The sequence below is a fragment of the Oryza sativa genome, chromosome 2 (genome assembly GCF_034140825.1).
Source record: "Oryza sativa Japonica Group chromosome 2, ASM3414082v1".
In the NCBI taxonomy this organism is placed as follows: Eukaryota; Viridiplantae; Streptophyta; class Magnoliopsida; order Poales; family Poaceae; genus Oryza; species Oryza sativa.
This window is the reverse complement of record NC_089036.1, coordinates 34,941,323-34,948,881: the sequence shown is the minus strand read 5'-3', so window position 1 is coordinate 34,948,881 and position 7,559 is coordinate 34,941,323.

The window sequence follows — 7,559 nt, the reverse complement described above, 5'->3', positions numbered from 1 at the left end:
AATTACTTAAATTTTTTGAATAAGACGAATAGTCAAACATGTACTAAAAAAATCAACGATGTCAAACATTTTGAAACAGAGGGAGTACTAAATAATAAAAAGGATAATGTCGCTGGAATATAAAAGTAGCTTTCATATTTTTCTCTACTATATTTGGGGAGGTATATACATTCTTGTTACTTAAAGAGATAACTCCTATATAGTACTATAAGGTAATATATATACACCTCTTTACATTAATATTATTGACTGTATATTTTTATTCTAATTAATTTAACCAATTTAAATTTTCTACCTCTCAAGTAGTGGGGATATAATGTACCTCTCTCTCCAAGGATGAGAGAAAACCTTCTAAAACGGATGGACCAAACAACGTCACAGAAAGTACAAATTACACACAGCCAGATGTTTAGTTTTTTCCGATAAAATCATATGTTTATCTGATGTAAACGGAACTTTTAGCAATACACAAGGTATAATTCCCTCTCTTACTAACAAGTGAGGTAGCTCCAAGTCACTAAATGATGTAGATCAAGATGGCAAATTATCATGGTTTTAAATAGCGGGTTCAGACATTTAACGGTTAACCTTTTTAAATAACTGTAACGGTTAAATTGAGCTATAACGGCTAATTTATACATAAAAGCACGTAGCTAAAATCCTTCTCAAATAGTTACAGTCCGATATTCAAAACCATGCAAATTATGAGATGCCACATGTAAACATGTTTCCACAACAAATTTTTTTCTGATTGATCTATACCGAAATTTCACCATACAAATTTAATAGCAGTAAAATTACTACTAGTATTGTAGAGAGTACGTGATGCCAAATTGGAGATGGTGGCGTGCAGGGTTTCCGTCGCTGACCGCAACCCGTAGACTCCAAAAGAGAAAAGAGCGACGGAGGAATAAGAAGAAGAAGAAGCGCACAAAAGCGAGAGCCGCCTCCTTTCACGGGATTCAATAGCGACCCCAACCCAACCCCTCTATTGCTTGCTTAGCATGGTGGCCAATCGTTGAATAGGATGCCACCATCTGGACTCCTCTTTTGTTCTCTTGCACTAATCTAGTGCACATAGGCACATGAAAAAACAAGAAGAACATCCTATATCTGAACGATGAAAGGGACACCGGGTGCAAATTAAAATCGACAACGAAGAGAGATCGTTGCGAACAGTCACTGACATATGGGTTCGGACGAGTCGTATCAGCTAACGAGGCTCACATGTCAGTGACTGTTTTGTAACGATTTCGTAGAATACATGACGTGACGATTAAGATGAGTTAAAATTAATCTATCCATGGATTTCTTGCTGTTGCTATTGCCGCACTGGGCCTGCTTAAATTAGGGTCAAGTGCTGGAAATGGGCAGCTCGATTGGCGCTGTGAAAGAGACGGATCATCCAATCCACCGTCAGAAGAAAACCTTGCGCCTTTTAAGGGACATTTCGCCAATTTGCCGTTGCGATTGCGATCTCCATCGCCGTGGTAGGGACAAAAACAAAACAAGACTTTCACATGCTCATTTTCTCATTTCATTACATTACATTACACTTCTGCGTTCGTTGCTAGTCGCTACCACTTTGGTCTTCGGAAGCACAGAGAATCTGCTTAGTTTAAGCACAGCAAAATCTGATCATCAAGCAAAAGTCATGAGAGAGCCGTAGACCAATCTTTTTCGAATAGAGCCAGTCGAGACCAGTGAGTGTAGTAGTTTTTGCAGCAGGTTCCAAACTCCAAAGGCAAAAGCAGTAGTAAAAGAAAGTGAGCCAGATTCAGCTCAAGCCAACCAGCCTCCTCTGCATGTGGCTGGTTGAACAGTCTACATATGGATGCTACAACACTTTGACCCGTCTCTCCCAGATTATTCGCCTCTTGGCTCAATCCAGCATGACATATCTAGGACACTGCACTGCAGCATCTGCTGCTTCTTGTCTACTCCATCTCTGAAGAAGTTGTTGTTCTTGCATATTATTGCCAATGCATTATATGTAAAATACTAACCACTGGTAGTACTGAAAGTGCAGGTGATTAGTGCACAAAATGATGGAAGAACATGTTGACGATGAGTGAGTGAGGTGCATGGATGGATGGTGGACATGTGCAGGGTGATGGAGTGGGTGGGCGCAGGCATCATGGATTGATGGCGAGGGTCAAAGAAAAGCGCATGGAATGGATGGGTCAGGCAGGCAAGAGGCAGGAGGCACAGGCAGCATCTCAGCTTGGGCAGTGGAGCCACCGAGCAACAAACCAAACCAGGCCCAAACAATCTCGCCACTGTTGCATGGATTGACATGTGTGGGTGTGGGGTTCCTCCTCCCTCCTCATGGCACCTCTCAAAACTTTAGGCCTTATTTAGTTCCTTATTTAGTTCCTGAAAAAAAATATTTTAGTTTCATATCGAACATTTGACTGGATATTGAAAGAGGTTTTTAACACAAATAAAAAAACTAATTTTATAACTTACCTGAAAACCACGAGATGAATTTATTAAGCCTAATTAATTTGTCATTAGCACATGTAAGTTACTTAGCACTTATGGCTAATTATAGACTAACTAGGCTCAACAGATTCGTCTCGCGATTTTCGTGCAAACTGTGCAATTAGTTTTTCATTTTATCTATATTTAATGTTCTATGCATATGTCCAAAGATTCGATCTGATGTTTTTGGAAAAAATTAGGAACTAAAAACAAGGCCTGAGATAATGTCTAAATTGTAAAGTTATCATAGGCATTTTATTATCGATGAACGAAATCATAATAGATGTGTTATTATCGATGGGTGCTTACCATATCACTATAAAAGTAGTTAACCATACACACAAACACTCAAATCAAATATAGAGCTTGCACTCATGTAAATAGATTTCACCATAATAAACATAACCAGCCGCCTCCGTTGTCAAAGTGTTTGTTGGGGGAGTTTTAGATTCTAATAAGCAGCTGGTTGATAGCCAGCTTATAAGAATCACTGGATTTCTTAGTTTCTGACTTTCAGTTCATTTTTTAAATTTCACCATTACAATTTTTTAAAATCTGAAAAAAACCTAAATTGTCGGAGGAAGCTTATAATTCTGAGAAAAAGTTCTGCGTGTCAGAAGTTTTGCAAACAGACCCAAAGTTTATGAGCTGGTACTAGTATGAGCTCACTTTGATTGATTCAGCTCAGGTCAGGTCACATGCATGCCATTGCCACCCACTAGTCTACTGGTCACTCACTCGCTCACTGCCGACACCCGGCCGCGGCATCGATCTGTGGCGTACGTATGCGTTTGTTTTTTAGCTGGTTTGGTGCGTGCACATCCAGGAATCATCAGATTTGCCGGCTGCCATGCTGTGCCGTGCCGGTGGGTGATCGATCATGCTGCACCGGCGCAACAGATTAATCGGCACAACACGCATATATATAGAGTACAGTGCTCGTAAAGCAACGTTTTCTCTTCTTCTTTAATGGTTTCATCCATCCTTCCATTCGTTCGTTCAGTGCCAAGGTCAAAGAATGCGGTGGGATATGATATGGTAGATGGGGGCGTGCGCTAATTCAGATCCAATGAAACGATCGACGGCGCTTTTTTCAATTATCTGTGGCAGATTCCACGCTCTAACATGCGTTAATATATAGACGGTGTCGTGAAAGCACCCGAAAACATCGCATGGAGTGTTGGCCCACCGGGATTTAAATGCTCTTGCCCTTAAATATTAGAGCAAATTTAATTGTAAAACTAAAGGATTTCAGAACATATCACAGTACAACGAATCTAGACATAATAATATGTTGCATCTCTCCAGAATCCCTTATATTATGGAACGGGGGGAGTAGTTGTTCTAAGTCAACTTAAGAGTTAACATGTATAATAAATTAGCTATAAGTTTATATCCAATTTTTATGATGTACGGTCGCACAGAATTAGTCGGCTTTCGTGAAACCGTTAGCTCTTGGTTTGTGAAAACCGGTCTATATTAATAGGTTTTTTTTTCATGACATTGATTAAAAGTTACCGGTTTTTAGCCAACCGGTGAGGAACAGTTTTTTACTTTAAAATCGATAAGTTAAACCCTACTCCCAGGCCATCACCACCCACCATGTGCAAAAATCCACAGGACGCCCGCTGCATGCACTACATTGTCACCGCGCTGCGCTGCCCCTGCCTGTTTTGCTCTCTCAGAGCAAGGTCAATAACAAAGCCCACTATCGGCTGCAATGGGTGTACACATCATCTGAATTAAAGCATTATAGTTAAGATATATTATATAGACTTACTATATCATAAATATTTTATTGTTTTATGGACCCACCATCTTTTCCCTCTTTTCAGAGTTCTCTTTCTTTCTCGGAGTTCTCGTTCTTCTCGTTTCTTGCCAGTGAGGACGGGGCAACATAGACGTGGGTGAGGGCGAGTGAGATGGCGACCGTTGCAGCGGACACCGGGCGACAACGGCAGCGTCCACGGAAGACGCATGTGAAGGTGGTGACGGCGTCCATAGAGGATGTAGGCGAAGGGCAACAACACAATCTAGTGGACACAAGCTATGGCGGTAGTCACAGAGGACAAGGACGACGAACACGAGCGGATGTGGGCGAGGACGGGGGGATGGAAGTGGATGACGACGACATCCGCGAAGGACGAGGACGGCAGGAGGGATGCGTGCGACGCTAGATGCCGCGGAGGACGAGTACGTCGGCTGTGGCGGAGGTGGGCGACGACGACAGGACAGCTGTGGGCGATGACGGTGGCTACGAGTGAGGGCGATGGGACGTACGCGCGAGGATGATAGCTCTTATTCGGTTATTCACTGCCATCGCTAGTTACTGCGGGCCCCACAACCTCGGGTCGAGCATATAGCTGGACGGCTAAGAGCAGGTACAATAGCAGGCTATAAGCTAGCTATAAATATATTTTAAAAAGATAAATGAAGAGAGATAAGAGCAGCGGGCTACAGATCTGTAGCCAGCTGCAGCACAGACTCCAAAATGTAATATGTGTATAACAGGTGGGACCAGGTATTAATAGCATAGTAAGCAACTATTATATAAATTGACTATTATATTAGCTATATATGATTTGAAGCTAGTAATAGACTACACTATTAAACTTGCTCTAATTAGTCACCCGCCCATTCTATCTCTCTTCCCTTCTCTCCTTCAGCTCAGGAAAAATTAATCCTGTTGAATCTCCTACCGTTCATTATTTGTAACCGCTCTGACAACGCAACGCCGCTACAGTTGCGGTATCCATCGTAAACCGTGCGGTGCGATGCGGCACGGACGCAGCGGGCGGGGGTCCATGGCTTGATCAGGGGTCGAATTGACAACACGATTAACATAAACACAACACGGCTGGGCTGCTGCGTCGAGATACATAGGGTACGTTTACTTTCATGCGAAAAAAACCTTACTAAATTTTGTTAATACTAAAATTTTAATATAGTTGTTAAAATTTTGACAACTTATCAAAATTTTGGCAGGATTTCTTATATAGTTCCCAAAATTTGGCAACAAACTAAATATTCCGGCCTTGTCCGTTTCCACGCTGCCAGCTGCAGATGCAGACATGCAATGCACTGCTCTGGTCCTACCCCCCTACGTATTGCAAGCAGATTTAATTACTGCGTCTTTGCAGCCTATACGTACTCTCCAGTCTCTACAGTACATGGAGATGTACTATACCATTACAGGCAGGTACAACAGCTGACTAAGCGGGCTACAAAATAGTACCACATCATCAATTTCCTATGTAGATGAGAGAGAACGAAGCGGACGACTAAATTGTCGTCCGGCGTTAGCATTTTTCTCCACGCAGTATCGGTCGTGTGCAGCCGACCCTGGCGCTAAAAACGCTGTTTGTGGGGCCTGCACGTCCTCAGACGATCCCGTGAGAACTGGCTACCCCGCGGCGCACGATCCCCTTCCCCCAGCGGTGTGCAAATCCATCTCCGCCGTTCGTGCGCGATCTCATCACCTTCTGCGTGCTTCGTCTTCCATCCACGCGATCGTGAGCGAAAACTGTGCCGTGAAAAACTCTGATGCCACATCGTTTGACGAAAATCAGCACAGGAAATCCACTCCTTCCTCACGAGCTCTTCTTGCCAACAAACACGTGCTTTGTACTTTTAGTACTCCAGAGAAATTGGTTAGTATGATCTGTGCTATGATCCTGGTGTTTGGTGAACAAAGTTTATCTCACAACACAAATAGCTACAATAATACAATTCACTCTTGATCATATATATTGATATGTGCATGTCATAATTAATTGTTTGATTATGAGATACAGTCAGTCAATAGACAATCTATTGTACTAGTAGTTGGCTTTAGCCCTGGACTATTAGCCCACAGCGGGCTATACTATTAGCCTTGCTGTTACTGTTTCGCCTGTACAATCCAAATCACCAGTACTGTTGCTCCTCATTTTCATGACAACACCAATGGCACATGCTTTCTTCTGGTTAATGCATGCAAATTGTAATTAGCATCTTAAGCTCTCAAATATGGAGTAGACTATTCTTTTACGAGTAGTACCAGCAAAGTTGCAGTTGACCTCATCAGTGCTCAAGGACAGACTCACAGACATCACAGCAGGGCAAGCAAAAGTGACCGCCCACACCACAATAGATTACTCCTACTACTGATACTCCATGCATTTGCTCTCATTCCCTCCTTTATATAAAGTCACAGCCTGCTTTTCTATGACTATTTGCTCACTTATTCTTTTTTTTTCTCCCCTTCATCTCTTCTCTCTCTCTGGCCCTTGCTTTTTTGCTCCTGGTTTGGGACTTCCGGACTTGGGATACTATTTTGGGACATGTTTTAAGGTTCAGCTCTATAAAGGTGTCATTCTGCTTCCCTGGACTGGATGTATCAAACATTCGTTTAACACCTGCAAGGGCAATACAAACTTAAACCACAGGTTTTTTTCCTTTATGATTTTTTAGATAAATTAAAAGCATCATTTGTACTTCATCCGTCCCATAAAAAACCAATTTAGTAATGAATGTGACACATCCTAATATAATAAATTCGGACATATGTCTGTTCAGATTCATTATACTAAGATATGTCATATTCAGTTTTATATTCGTTTGTTTAGACCAAGGAAGTAAGTAACTAGTATACCCAACAAATGACATTGGAATGAACTAGTGGTAAGAATACACTACAGCAACTCGCCAATTATATCAGTAAATGCTTGTGCCCATCAACGGCGACACGAGGAAATCAGTGACGAGAAAAAAAAGCACCAGCAATTAAACAGGAAAGGCAAAAAAAAACAAAAGAAATTGACACACTCCTCTTTTTTTCCCCTTTAATCATCGGGAGAATAAAAAGAAGGAAACAAAACGGAACACACCCGAAAATAAGTTGAGAGGCAGAGGAGGCAGACAGCAGCAGATAGGCAGACAAAGCAAGCCAGAGATCTAGCTCCGCTTGTCGGAAAGAAGTAGTAGAGCCTCTCTCACAAAAAAAAAAGAAATAAAGAAATAAAAAATCGAGCAAGAAAAATCACAAGAAACTCTTCTTTCTCTTTTTTTTTGGCTTAATTACAGTTTTTTTGTGT